The 15,938-nt window shown below is 40.1% G+C and overlaps 1 protein-coding gene across 1 annotated transcript in view; it reads right to left on the reverse strand.

Annotated features, from left to right (window-relative positions):
• The window catches only part of LOC133613865 (receptor tyrosine-protein kinase erbB-4-like), a 1,130,743-nt gene that overhangs the window by 7,944 nt on the left and 1,106,861 nt on the right, over positions 1–15,938 (reverse strand). The gene's annotated exons all lie outside the window — the stretch shown is intronic.

Here is a 15,938-nt window from a genome sequence, read left to right on the forward strand (position 1 = left end):
TCCACTATGGACTGGACTCTCACTATTATGCTAGATCCACTATGGACTGGACTCTCACTATTATGTTAGATCCATTATGGACTGGACTCTCACTATTATGTTATGCCTGCTGACCTACTGTATTACGGTATGGTACGGCAGCTGCACTGCAGCAGACAGGGAGAGGCTGCAAAGAGTGGTCAAGACGGCTCAGAAGATCATCGGCCGCCCTCTCCCCTCTCTCTGACGGACATCTACACCTCCCGCTGCCTCAACAGAGCCAGTGCCATCATCAAAGACAGCACCCACCCTGGCTCTGACCTGTTCCACCTGCTGCCCTCTGGGAAGCGCTACAGGTGCATTAAAACCAAAACAAACAGGCTAAAGAACAGCTTCTTCCCCAGGGCCATAACCATCCTGAACGGACTGCCCCATTGTCCCTCATAACTGCCTTCTCTTCGGTGCAATAACCCATTCCACCAACCACCCTGTTTTTGTTTTGTTTTTTCATGTATATATTAATTTCACACCATATTCATTGCACTTCTACATTTTTTAAATTTTTATATATTTGCACATTGTTTTTCTAGCATGCACACATCGCACTGTATGGAATGGCCTCAATCTCGTTACCTTGCGTAATGACAATAAAGCTGATTCTGATTCTAGATCCACTATGGACTGGACTTTCACTATTATGTTAGATCCACTATGGACTGGACTCTCACTATTATGTTAGATCCATTATGGACTGGACTTTCACAATATTATGTCAGACCCACTCGACGTCCATTGCATCCGGTCTCCCCTAGAGGGCGGGGGTCACCCACATTTGCGGTCCTCTCCAAGGTTTCTCATAGTCATTCACATCGACGTCCCACTGGGTTGTGAGTTTTTCCTTGCCCTTATGTGGGCTCTGAACCGAGGATGTTGATGTGGCTTGTGCAGCCCTTTGAGACACTTGTGATTTAGGGCTATATAAATAAACATTGATTGATTGAATTACCAATATATACATATGTATTAGGGTTGTACTAGTATAGTATCGCGGTACTAATGAATCAAAAACGGTACTATACTCTGTTTGAAAAGTACCGGAGCCCGTCTGAGATGCATTCGGGCGGAAGGCGGGGTACACCCTGGACAAGTCACCACCTCATCGCAGGGCCAACACAGATAGACAGACAACATTCACACTCACATTCACACACTAGGGCTAATTTAGTGTTGCCAATCAACCTATCCCCAGGTGCATGTCTTTGGAGGTGGGAGGAAGCCGGAGTACCCGGAGGGAACCCACGCAGTCACAGGGAGAACATGCAACATGCAAGGATCGAACCCAGGACCTTCGTATTGTGAGGCAGACGCACTAACCCCTCTGCCAGTGTGCTGCCCGAAGTGTAGACAGAACATGATAAAACAGAAAATAACAGTAAATGAACAAGTAGATTAATAATCCATTTTTACAGTTTGTCCCTCATAATGTTGACAAAATAATAGGTAGATAAATGACACAATATGTTACTGCAGACTAATTAGGAGCCTTTGTTTGTTTACTTACTACAAAAAGACAAGTTGTCTAGTATGTTCACTATTTTATTTAAGGACTAAATTGCAATAATAAACATATGTTTCATGTACCCTAAGATTTGTTGTTAAAATAAAGCCAATAACGCCATTTTTTGTGGCCCCCTTTATTTAGAAAAGTATCCAAAAGTATCGAAATACATTTTACCAAAAATATTGGTATCGGACAACCCTAATATGTATATATATCCATCCATCCATCCATTTTCTACCGCTTGTCCCTTTTGGGGTCGTGGGGGGTGCTGGAGCCTTTCTCAGCTGCATTCGGGCGGAAGTCGAGACACACCCTGGACAAGTCGCCACCTCATCACAGGGCCAACACAGATAGACAGACAACATTCACACTCATATTATGCATATATATATATATATATATATATATATATATATATATATATATATATATATAAGGCGTTGTTTTGTTTTCAACCCCTTCTTAACCCTGAACGCACATTGAAAATACACGCAACCCTAACTCAAAATGCCGGACATTTGAGGCATTTAAGAAACTCCGCCCTGACAGCTCCGCAAAAGAGGACATGTCCGGTGAAAAGAGGACGTATGGTCAGTCTATCGTAGCCTGTTAGCTGCTAGCATGCCATGTGTTGTGCCTCGGTGTGCATTGTTTACATAACGTGTGGTACGCTACTTAATATGTCCGTGTGGAAACTCGTTCGGTACACCTCCGAACCGAACCGAGACCCCCGTACCGAAACGGTTCAATACAAATACACGTACCGTTACACCCCTAATACATGTATCCATCCATCCATCCATTTTCTACCGCTTATTCCCTTTTGGGGTCGCGGGGGGCGCTGGAGCCTATCTCAGCTACAATCGGGCGGAAGGCGGGGTACACCCTGGACAAGTCGCCACCTCATCGCAGGGCTAATACATGTATATATATATATATATATATATATATATATATATATATATATATATATATATATATATATATATATATATATATATATATATATATACATATATATATATATATATATATATATATATATATATATATATATATATACACATACATATATATACATTAGGGCTGCGAATCTTTGGGTGTCCCACGATTCGATTCAATATCGATTCTTGGGGTCACGATTCGATTATGAATCGATTTTTTCGATTCAACGCGATTCTCGATTCAAAAACGATATTTTCCCGATTCAAAAGGATTCTCTATTCATTCAATACATAGGATTTCAGAAGGATCTACCCCAGTCTGCTGACATGCAAACAGAGTAGTAGATTTTTGTAAAAAGCTTTTATAATTGTAAAGGACAATGTTTTATCAACTGATTGCAATAATGTACATTTGTTTTAACTATTACCGTATTTTTCGGACTATAAGTCGCAGTTTTTTTCCAGTGCAACTTATATATGGTTTTTTCCTTCTTTATTATGCATTTTCGGCAGGTGCGTCTTATACTCTGGTGCGACTTATACTCCGAAAAATACGGTAAATGAACCAAAAATAGGACTTATTTTATCTTTGTGAAAATATTGGACACAGTGTGTTGTCAAGCTTATGGGATGCGATGCAAGTGTAAGCCACTGTGACACTATTGTTCTTTTTTTATTTTTTTTAATATAAATGTCTAATGATAATGTCAATGAGGGATTTTTAATCACTGCTATGTTGAAATTGTTACTAATATTGATACTGTTGTTGATAATATCAATTTTTGTTTCACTACTTTTGGCATACTTGCCAACCCTCCCGGATTTTCCGGGAGACTCCCGAAATTCAGCGCCTCTCCCGAAAACCTCCCGGGACAAATTTTCTCCCAAAAATCTCCCGAAATTCAGGCGGACTCAGGTCCATGCGGACCTGAGTCCGCTTTCCCACAAAATAAACAGCGTACCTGCCCAATCACGTTATAACTGTAGAATGATGGAGGGCGAGTTCTTGGTTTCTTATGTGGGTTTATTGTTAGGCAGTTTCATTAACGTCCTCCCAGCGCGGCAACAACACACAACAACAGCAGTCACGTCTACCGTAAAGCAGTTTGTCTGCCGTAAACAACAATGTTGTGACACTCTTAAACAGGACAATACTGCCATCTAGTGCATTTGATGAAAGCACTTTTGTGCGTGCCACACAGCAATGCATCATCAGCATGGTTAGAAAAATAGTGACAGAGAATAGAACAAGGATGGACAATTCAACCCTTAACTCAACAATGAGTAGATGAGTGTTATCTGTGTGTATATGTGTAAATAAATGAACACTGAAATTCAAGTATTTATTATATATATATATATATATATATATATATATATATATATATATATATATATATATATATATATAATAAAATAAATATATATTTATAGATAGAATTCACTGAAAGTCAAGTATTTCTTGTATATATATATGTATGTGTATATATATATATATATATATATATATATATATATATATATATATATATATATATATATATATATATATATATATATATATATATATATATAAATATACTCCTCCCATCTTAACCACGCCCCACCCCCCACCCCCCCACCTCCTGAAATCGGAGGTCTCAAGGTTGGCAAGTATGACTTTTGGTTTTTCTTCTGTGTCGTGTTTGTGTCTCCTCTCAATTGCTCTGTTTATTGCAGTTGCTGGGTCGGGTTTGGTTTCGGAATTGGATTGCATTGTTATGGTATTGCTGTGTATTGTTTTGTTGGATTGATGAATAAAAAAAATTAAAAAAAGAACATCGATTTTTGAAAAATGAGAATCGATACTGAATCGTACAATGTGAGAATGGCGATGTGAATTCGAATCAATTTTTTCCCACACCCCTAATATATATATATATTAGGGGTGTAACGGTACACAAACATTTCGGTTCGGTACGTACCTCGGTTTAGAGGTCACGGTTCGGGTAACAAAATATACATTTTTGGGTTATTTATTTACCAAATTTGCAAAATCTTCCACCAAAATTTTTTTCTTAATGGAATATTTGATGTGAAGTAATCAGAACTCATAATAACATTGATTTTCATTCAATATTATGTTTTGAGCAATGACAAAAAAAACAGCTTTGTTTTATTAGTCAACATTGCAACTTTTTCTAAATTACATTTAACCTTTAAGCTTTTTTATTTCACTTTTGTTATGTTTTTCTTTATTTTAATAGTATTTTTAGTATGTGCCGTGGGCCTTTAAAACATTAGCTGTGGGCCGCAAATGGCCTCCGGGGCACACTTTTGACACCCCTGCTATAGATAATAAAAAATTAAATCTTCTACGGAGAAAAAGCAGAGCCTGGCGCCGCATGCGCGTTCATCATAACTCTCTCTCTCTCTCTGTCTCTGCCCCTCCCTCACCAATGCTGCTGCGTGCACAATTTGTTTTGTTTTTAACCCCTTCTTAACCCTGAACGCACATTGAAAATACACACAACCCGAATTCAAAATGCCGGACATTTGAGGCATTTAAGAAACTCCGCCCTGACAGCTCCGCAAAAGAGGACATGTCCGGTGAAAAGAGGACGTATGGTCAGTCTATCGTAGCCCGTTAGCTGCTAGCATGCCATGTGTTGTGCCTCGGTGTGCATTGTTTACATAACGTGCGGTACGCTACTTAATATGTCCGTGTGGAAACTCGTTCGGTACACCTCCGAACCGAACCGAGACCCCCGTACCGAAACGGTTCAATACAAATACACGTACTGTTACACCCCTAATATATATATATATATATATATATATATATATATCTACACATACCACATACAATTGTTCAAATACACAATTACGCATACACATTTTTCCCCTTCCTCTTTCTTTCACTATCATGTTCCAGGTCTATTGATCATACTTATTACTCCTCACAGCACACCTCTGTACTTATTTATAGTCTTGTTTTTAAACCCATGGATAGAACTGCACATCCTCAGTTCCTTCTCGCAGCTTTTCCACCGGTTTAGCCCTTTCCCAGAGAACATTGTGTATTTCTGCAGGTGGTTCTTGCCCATGTTGTCAGAAACATATCTGCACTTCTGAGTTCTTATAAAGTGTCTTTGAAACAAAAGCTGTCTCTCTGCTTTTAGCGCATTTTTTTGCTCCCGGTTGATTTGTGACAGCCGTTTGTTTTTTGTCTTTTAGGTCCAATATGGCTCTTTCAACGTTTTTGGTTGCGGACCCCTGGTTTAGGCCAACCTCTAAGGTGCAGCCGGGAATCAAAGAGGATTTAGAGAAAAACAAAGATTGCCATTTTTGTAGTTACATCTCCAAAGTGTGGCTGTCTCGGGAGCCAACCAGAGCCTGGAGGAGTTTCTGAAGAAATTGTCGAACCGTACAAGCGACATATCCCTTGCTTGGATTAAGGAAATCCCTGAGTAGACTCACTCACCTTTCTGACTGGTAGAAAGGGATTTACGAGAATATATCAGGTCATGATCCTTCTTTTAAGTTACTTTATGTGAACGGAGCTCATTTCAATCATAAGGTAAGTCAATCAATCACCAGTCAAAGACGGGGTGCAGCTATAAAGTAGAGCAGGAATGTCAAACTTGCTTTCATTGAGAGCCTGTTAGAATAATCATGTATATATATTATCACACAACTTTAGTATGCTTAAAGTCGGTTGCTATAGTTATTAGCTATTGTGCTCAAGCTGTATTTTTCCTATCTGTGCAAGGACAAAACTTATTTTCTGAGTGGTGGCCTCAGCCGCAAATGTTATCTTTGTTTTAGCCCGCTAACAGCCAAGGACTTCGACGAAGATAAGACGACAGCACGCAGACGAAGCAGAGACAAGGCGAGATCACAAGGCCCCAGCACATTCCGTCACGTATTGTGCGTACTGGACCTGCTTTGCATGATATATGTGACCACTCCTTTTAGAGGCGGCCTCAGTGATGTTGACTAGGGAACTCCTGAATAAATAGAGGGACGCGGGAGCCGTACCTTAGAGCAGTGGTCCCCAACCACCGGGCCGCGGCCCGGTACAGGTCTGTGGATCGAATAAAAACTTTTTTTTTTTTTTATTAAATCAACATAAAAAAAACATGATACACTTACAATTAGTGCACCAACCCAAAAAAAACTCCCTCCCCCATATACACTCATTCACACCCATTTGCACAAAAAGGTTGTTTCTTTCTGTTATTAATATTTCTGGTTCCTACATTATATATCAATATAGATCAATACAGTCTGTAGTGATACAGTCCGTAAGCACACATGATTGTATTTTATGACAAAAATAAACCCCCCCGTCCGTCCGTCCGTCCGTCCGTGGGACCAATTTTCAAGCGTTGACCGGTCCGCAGTTACAAAAAGGTTGGGGACCACTGCCTTAGAGCGTAGGGCGAGACTGTGACTAAGTGTGCAGCACGCAGACGAAGCAGAGACAAGGCGAGATCACAAGGCCCCAGCACATTCCGTCACGTATTGTGCGTACTGGACCTGCTTTGCATGATATATGTGACCATTCCTTTTAGAGGCGGCCTCAGTAATGTTGACTTGGGAACTCCTGAATAAATAGAGGGACACGGGAGCTGTACCTTAGAGCAGTGGTCCCCAACAACCGGGCCGCGGATCGTTTTTTTTAAATTTTTTATTATTAAATCAACATAAAAAACTCAAGATACACTTACAATTAGTGCACCAACCCAAAAAACCTCCCTCCCCTATTTACACTCATTCACACACATTTGCACAAAAGGATTGTTTCTTTCTGTTATTAATATTTCTGGTTCCTACATTATATATCAATATAGATCAATACAGTCTGTAGTGATACAGTCCATAAGCACACATGATAGTATTTTTTTATGACAAAAATAAATTAAAAAAACACTCCCCCCCGGTCCGTGGGACAAATTTTCATGCGTTGACCGGTCCGCAGTTACAAAAAGGTTGGGGACCACTGCCTTAGAGCGTAGGGCGAGACTGTGACTAAGTGTGCAGATCCATGCGTTCTCCACATGGGCTAAATTGAACTATGTCTCTGCATGATTCCTTGCTTCTTGTCTGATTAATAGATGTCATCAGCGTTTGAACCTGACAGGGCCACGATCGCAGTTATGTCTGCCCTCAAAGCAGCACTTGTAAATATATGATAAAAATCTTTTTTAAAAAGTATGAGGATTCTGCTCATGATATTGCATTATTGCCTAAGCATTCGATTATTCGCTTTTTTTTTACGTAAAAAAATAAATTGATTTTAGTGCAAAAAAAAACTTGCTGAGTTGCCAGAATTTTATCATAAAAGTTGCAGTGTTTTCTTATGGCATAATAATGGAAATGGAATGGAAAAACAGTACCACTTTTTTACAGTAAAATCTGGAGTTGTTGATTTTATAGTGTATTACTGTAAACACCAGAGGTGTGGACTCGAGTCACATGACTTGGACTCGAGTCAGACTCGAGTCATGAATTTGATGACTTTAGACTCGACTTGACAAAATGTAAAGAGACTTGCAACTCGACTTAGACTTTAACATCAATAACTTGTGACTTCACTTGAGCCTTTTGACTTGACAAGACTTGCTACTTTCCCCAAAACCCAAAGATTAAGAAGTTATTCAGGAGCGCTCCGTATCTTTCATTGTGTACGTGTGTGTGTCTGTCACTCAGTGGCCTAGTGGTTAGAGTGTCCGCCCTGAGATCGGTAGGTTGTGAGTTCAAATCCCGGCCGAGTCATACCAAGGACTATAAAAATGGGAACCATTACCTCCCTGCTTGGCATTCAGCATCAAGGGTTGGAATTGGGGGTTAAATCACCAAAAATGATTCCCGGGCGCGGCCACCGCTGCTGCTCACTGCTCCCCTCACCTCCCAGGGGGTGATCAATCATTGCTACTTTAACTTTAACTGTCAGCGTGTATGCTGTCTGTCAGTACAACATCCAATCAAATTACATCCACGTTGTTTTCGTCCCACAGCATTCATCCATCAAATTGCAGGACAACCAACGAAGAAGAGCTGTCAAACAAGGCGCCAGTGAGGAAAAATTATCATGCCAAAGATAGTTTAGTTCGGGTATAAAAACTACGAGTTGGTCAACAAAAAAAGAATTGCAGTATGCAAAACTTGCGGTTCGAAGATTACAGACGGAGACGCAACAACTTCCAACTTCGACATTTGAAGTTGCACAAAGAACGGTAAGTTTTGAATGTAAGCTAACGTTTATTGGCTAAGTAACGTGACTTTTATTTACTGCTAACGTTATAACCATAGACATCTTATATGTAGACGCAGCATCGATGGCGCTGACGAGACGCGGGGCCGCCATCTTGGAGTGGTGATCCGCTCCATAGACATCTTATAAGTAGACGCAGCATTGGCTGCTGTGACGCGAGAAATTCGGCCGCCATCTTGAAGTGGTGATGAGGAGCCGGCGAGCAGCCTAAACTGACAGTTGACAGGTAGAAAACAAAGATGCCGGGCTGGTGTTCAGCGTTTTCCTGCTCAAATGAGCGCACTGTTGAAAATAGGGATCGGGGGATTACTTTTCACAAGTAAGATTTAACATTAACGTACAAACCACGTTTCCATATGAGTTGGGAAATTGTGTTAGATGTAAATATCAGAGGTGGGACCAAGTCATTGCTTTGCAAGTCACAAGTAAGTCTCAAGTCTTTACCCTCAAGTCTCGAGTCAAGTCCGAGTCAAGTCCAAAGTCAAGACTGGAAAGTCTCAAGTCAAGTCCCAAGTCCTGCATTTTGAGTTTCGAGTCCTTTCAAGTCATTTAACCACCGAGTAATATATTTACACAGATTGTGTATGCTTTTAAAATGTTGTATTTATTTATTAAAACAAGTGCATTTGAAATTGCAGGGAAAAAGATAGTGCTGACATTGCACTTCAAAATAGCACTATTAACCAGTCATTTTAAACATGTAACTCATTCCTTTACAGAATAAACACATTTGGAAAAAAAACAAGTGCAACTGTACTTATTTGCACAAAAGTGTTAACATTGTATTTCCATGGCATATTGCATTGTAACTAGTTCCACAGCAGTTTCTATCCTGTTCTTACCTTGTCTCATTGATCTCATCTCATACTGTATATGTGTTTATGTGTGCGTACACATGAAAAACATAACAAATATATGAACATAACAATGAACAGAGTTGTACTTTTTAGATGTCAGGACCCTATGCAATATGTACACATATTCTTAATATAGTATACATTTTAACTGACCTTTATTTGACTATGTTTGTCTTTTTGTAGGTGGCTAAAATACGCAGTGCTGCTGACCGCCGTCTAACGTTACGTTACTGTGTGTGATACATTGACTAACGTAACGTTATGTATAGGAACCTCATGAAACCCTGCTTAAAAAAAAATCACTTGACAAAAAGTATGAATAAGGTAGCAAAGTGCAGTGGACGCAACAGATTGCCGTGTTTGCAATGACGTTATAACCATAGACATCTTATAAGTAGACGCAGCATTGGTTGCTGTGACGTGAGCAATTTGGCCGCCATCTTGAAGTGCTGATGAGGAGCCGGCGAGCAGCCGAAACTGACAGATGACTGGTAGAAAACAAAGATGGTGTTCACCGTTTTCCTGCTCAAATGAGCGGACTGTTGAAAATAGGAATCGGGGGATTACTTTTCACAAGTGAGATTTAACATTAACGTACTATTGGTTGTATTTTATGAAAATAATATTACCACAGAGTTGAGAAGGAGCAAAGATCTTCAATATTTGTATGTGAAAATCACAAAGAAATCTTCTGGGGGAGGATGACGCCCCTACAGGGGTTTGGTTTACAAACTTTCAGCCCCACCAAGAACAAAATTCACCAGCCGCCACTGATTATGATGCATTCTCATTTTAGGCAAAGTATAAGACAATACTTTCTTAACAGTATAATTGTAACCAGGAATCAGTCTTCAAGTAACAATATTCAAATACTAACATTGTTGGGTTGAACAGAATTTGGTTTTATTCTGAATCCAGTGAAACAGATTGGTGGTTTTAGCTGATATGAAGACTTTCAGGTGTTTATATATGTTTAAGTATTTGGCAGACGCTTTTATCCAAAGCGACTTACATAAAATAATACATATAAAACAATCACTGCAAACATTATCATTTAAGGGAAGAATGTAATAGAAAATATCAATACAAAGTGTCAAAACAGAATAAACTCTCTGCTGCTGAAGCAACAGAGATACAGTCTATAGGTCCCTAAGATATATAGATATCTAATGTATTCATACATTGTTTATGTAGGATACACGCATATGTATATATAACCTAATCATATTGTTTCTTCAATTTAAAAATAGATTACCGTTTTTTCCCCTTCTCTGGGATTATATTCCCAGTTTTGATCTCGGACGTCTGGTCATTTATAGCGTATAAGAATATTATATTACTGTTAAGCAAACTATGAATAATAAAACACGCCAAAACATGTGTCTGTTATCATGGCTACACGTATGACAAAAAAGGGGGTGAAAATCAGTGGTATTCAGTGAGGTAAAATGAATTAAATGCGCTGACAGTTCATTGCTCCTGCCAAATTAATTGCACTGAGTGGAGCGGATCACCACTCCAAGATGGCGGCCACGCGCCTCGTCTGCGCCAATAGGCAGTAGCGCTCGATGCTGCGTCTACTTATAAGATGTCTACGGTTATAACGTTAGCAGTGAGTTTGCAGCCTCACTGATTTAACTACACAGCAAATAAAAGTCACGTTACTTAGCCAATAAACGTTATTTTACATTCAGAACTTACCCTTCTTTGTGCAACTTCAAATGTCGAACGAAGTTGGAAGTTGTTGCGTCTCCGTCTGTAATATTCGAACTGCGTGATTTGCATACCGCAATTCGTTTTTTGTTGACCAAGTCGTAGTTTTTATACCCGAACGAAACCAACTTTAACATAATTGTTTATCACTGGCACGTTGTTGGACAACTCTTGTTCATTGGTTGTCCTGCAATTTGATTGGATGAATGCTGTGTGATGAAAACAACGTATATCTAATTTGATTGGCTGTTGTACTGACAGCACACCAGCTGACAGGAACAACACGCTGATAGACAGACAAAGAAAATGAAAAATACGGAGCGCTCCCAAATAACTTTTTAAGCTTTGGATTTTGGGGAAAGTGGCAAGTCATGTCAAGTCATGTCAAGTCAAAAGGCTCAAGTCCAAGTGAAGTCACAAGTCATTGATGTTAAAGTCTAAGTCGAGTTGCAAGTCTCTTCACATTTTGTCAAGTCGAGTCTAAAGTCATCAAATTCATGACTCGAGTCTGACTCGAGTCCAAGTCATGTGACTCGAGTCCACACCTCTGGTAAATATATACGGAATACAATGATTTGCAAATCCTTTTCAACCCATATTCAGTTGAATGCACTACAAAGACAAGATATTTGATGTTCAAACTCATAAACTTTTTTTTTTTTTGCAAATAATAATTAACTTAGAATTTCATGGCTGCAACACGTGCCAAAGTAGTTGGGAAAGGGCATGTTCACCACTGTGTTACATTACCTTTTCTTTTAACAACACTCAATAAACGATTGGGAACTGAAAAATCTAATTGTTCAAGCTTTGAAAGTGGAATTCTTTCCCATTCTTGTTTTATGTAGAGCTTCAGTCGTTCAACAGTCCGGGGTCTCCGCTGTCGTATTTTACGCTTCATAATGCGCCACACTTTTTCAATGGGAGACAGGTCTGGACAGGAAAGTACCTGCACTCTTTTTTTTACGAAGCCACACTGTTGTAACACGTGCTGAATGTGGCTTGCTGAAATAAGCAGGGGCGTCCATGAAAAAGACGGCGCTTAAATGGCAGCATATGTTGTTCCAAAACCTGTATGTACCTTTCAGCATTAATGGCGCCTTCACAGATGTGTAAGTTACCCATGTCTTGGGCACTAATGCACCCCCATACCATCACAGATGCTGGCTTTTGAACTTTGCGTCGATCACAGTCTGGATGGTTCGCTTCCCGATGTCGAATATTTCCAAAAACAATTTGAAATGTGGACTCGTCAGACCACAGAACACTTTTCCACTTTGCATGAGTCCATCTTAGATGATCTCGGGCCCAGAGAAGCCGGCGGCGTTTCTGGATGTTGTTGATAAATGGCTTTTGCTTTGCATAGTAGAGCTTTAACTTGCACGTACAGATATAGCGACAAACTGTATTTAGTGACAGTGGTTTTCTGAAGTGTTCCTGAGCCCATGTGGTGATATCCTTTAGAGATTGATGTCGGTTTTCGATACAGTGCCGTCTGAGGGATCGAAGGTCACGGTCATTCAATGTTGGTTTCCGGCCATGCCGCTTACATGGAGTGAAAATACTGCATTTGACATCAATAAAAGGGGGAGGTATAGCTCGGTTGGTAGGGCGGCCGTGCCAGCAACTTGAGGGTTCCAGGTTCGATCCCCGCTTCTGCCATCCTAGTCACTGCCGTTGTATCCTTGGGCAAGACACTTTACCCACCTGCTCCCAGTGCCACCCACACTGGTTTAAACGTAACTTAGATATTGGGTTTCCCAATGTAAAGCGCTTTGAGTCACTAGAGAAAAAGCGCTATATAAATATAATTCACAAAAAAAACCAGGTTGCATAATTTGAGAATCGATCTCAGGCCAGCTCTAACACCGTGCACCATGGGGGGGACAATGACCATCTCTGCCATTATGTTCCTATCAGTGGCAGAGCAGGAAAGGGCTAGGAATAAGTTTGCTGGTGAAATCTTATATGACTGTGGAGGGAGATGTAGCCAGCGCTGCTTGCAGGAGCAAAAGTCACCGCCTCTGTCCATGGTGCTGAGGACAGAGCACCATCAGACGGGGGGCGTGGCAGTGCTGACGGCGAGACACAGCTGGCAGGTGATTAGATTTCACAGGTGGTACGTGTTAATCTAATCATCTGTTGTCTTGAACAGTAAGCGGCCGGGAGCAGGAGGGAAGAGAAGATACGGACGTGACTGAAAAGGTACTTTCTACTGGAAAGATAACTTTTGTGAAAACGTTTTTATTAAAACCTTGTTAAAACCTGCACGCTTGGCTCCTGCGCCGTGTCTGACAGTGGGACCGCTAGGAAGCGACTTCCATAATGACATTTGATATAAAAGTTGGTCAATCATTGGACATTTTCCATGCGTTTTTTTTTTTATGCCAAACTTCCCGCGCAGCACGTGATCTGCGCATAAAGTTAAAGTACCAATGATTGTCACACACACACGAGGTGTGGCGAAAATATTCTCTGCATTTGACCCATCACCCTTGATCACCCCCTGGGAGGTGAGGGGAGCAGTGGGCAGCAGCGGTGGTCGCGCCCGGGAATCATTTTTGGTGATTTAACCCCCAATTCCAACCCTTGATGCTGAGTGCCAAGCAGGGAGGTAATGGGTCCCATTTTTATAGTCTTTGGTATGACTCACAACCTACCGATCTCAGGGCGTACACTCTAACCACTAGGCCACTGAGTAGGTAAGTGCCATGTGGCCCTCTATACTGCATGACAAGAAAGGCTACTTTGACTGCCTCTACTAAAACTATTGATGAGTTTTTTTCTTTCCAAAGGCTGAATTTTCCTTACATGGATTGTGAGAGGCTGTAACTAAAAATCAGTTCATTTACCAGAGCACACTTTCACATGGAACTGTATTTAATTTAGCAGGATTTGACAAACAATAGAGCTTTTAATACTATTGTTATATTAAAGTTGTATAATATACAGCCCATACGGCATACTAATGACTCATATTTGGTACTATACCGCCTCTAAAAAGTACCAGTACCCACCCCTCCCCCCTTTTGTTTTAACGGGCATGACGGCGCGTCGTATTACGTCATGACATTGCCGGTTTTACGAGCAGAGGAGCATGTTCGGCAGCGCACACACACGGAGTACTTACAAGCAGACACAGTGTGTAGACAGAAAAAGGAGAACGGACGCATTTTGGTCTAAAAAGTAAAGATAAAGGTGAAGATATAACACTGAAACGCCCTCAGGTGTTTTAGCTACTTCTAAATCACTAATCCTCGCCTCCATGGCGGCAAATAAAGTAAGTTTCTTACAAGTATCATTATCACTGCAGGACGAGGAATAGCTAAACATGCTTCACTACACACCGTAGCTCACTGGCGTCACAATGTATGTCTCCACTGTAATGATACCAAGTACAGGAGCGTATCTAGTCGATACTACTATGATTACATCGATATTTTTTTTAGCATCACAAAATCTTTTTTCGTTTAAAAAAAAATCATATTATGTTTATAAAGTCATGAAATACGTCCCTGGACACATGACAACTTTGAATATGACCAATGTATGATCATGGAACTACTTGGTATCGCATCGATACCTAAATGTGTGGTATCATCCAAAACTAATGTAAAGTATCAAAGAAGAGAAGAATAAGTGATAATTACAGTTTAACAGAAGTGTAGATAGAACATGTTAAAAGAGAAAGTAAGCAGATATTAACAGTAAATGAACAAGTAGATTAATAATCAATTTTTACAGTTTGTCCCTCATAATGTTGACAAAATAAAAGCATGAGAAATGACACAATATGTTACTGCATATTAGGAGCCTTTGTTTGTTTACTTACTACTTAAAAGACAAATTGTCTAGTATGTTCACTATTTTATTTAAGGACCAAATTGTTCTTGGATTGCAATAATAAACATATGTTTATTGTACTCTAAAATTTTTGTTAAAATAAAGCCAATAATGCAATTTTTTTGGTCCCCTTTATTTAGAAAAGTATCAAAATGCATTTTGGTACCAGTACCAAAATGCTTTTTATCTATGTCCTGCAGATTAGACGGAGACAAGCGACCGAACGCATCCTCAATGCAATGTTAAAAGATGCTCGCGGCTAATGTCCCTCCACAGATCAAAGTCCTTTCTCTGTCAGCAATCCCCGCCTCCATGGTGGCAAATACACTACATTTCTTCATTTCTTACAAGTCGCGTTATCACTGGAGGACGAAGACCATACAATAAACCGTGCAAATGGCTAGGCTAGAGCTCTAGAACGTAAACAAAGGTGGACGCACCGATATACAAACCCTGTTTCCATATGAGTTGGGAAATTGTGTTAGATGTAAATATAAACGGAATACAATGATTTGCAAATCATTTTCAACCCATATTCAGTTGAATATGCTACAAAGACAACATATTTGATGTTCAAACTGATAAACATTTTTTTTTGTTGCAAATAATCATTAACTTTAGAATTTGATGCCAGCAACACGTGACAAAGAAGTTGGGAAAGGTGGCAATAAATACTGATAAAGTTGAGGAATGCTCATCAAACACTTATTTGGAACATCCCACAGGTGAGCAGGCTAATTGGGAACAGGTGGGTGCCATGATTGGGTATAAAAGTAGATTCC

The sequence above is a fragment of the Nerophis lumbriciformis genome, linkage group LG13 (assembly GCF_033978685.3).
Source record: "Nerophis lumbriciformis linkage group LG13, RoL_Nlum_v2.1, whole genome shotgun sequence".
Lineage (NCBI taxonomy): Eukaryota > Metazoa > Chordata > Actinopteri > Syngnathiformes > Syngnathidae > Nerophis > Nerophis lumbriciformis.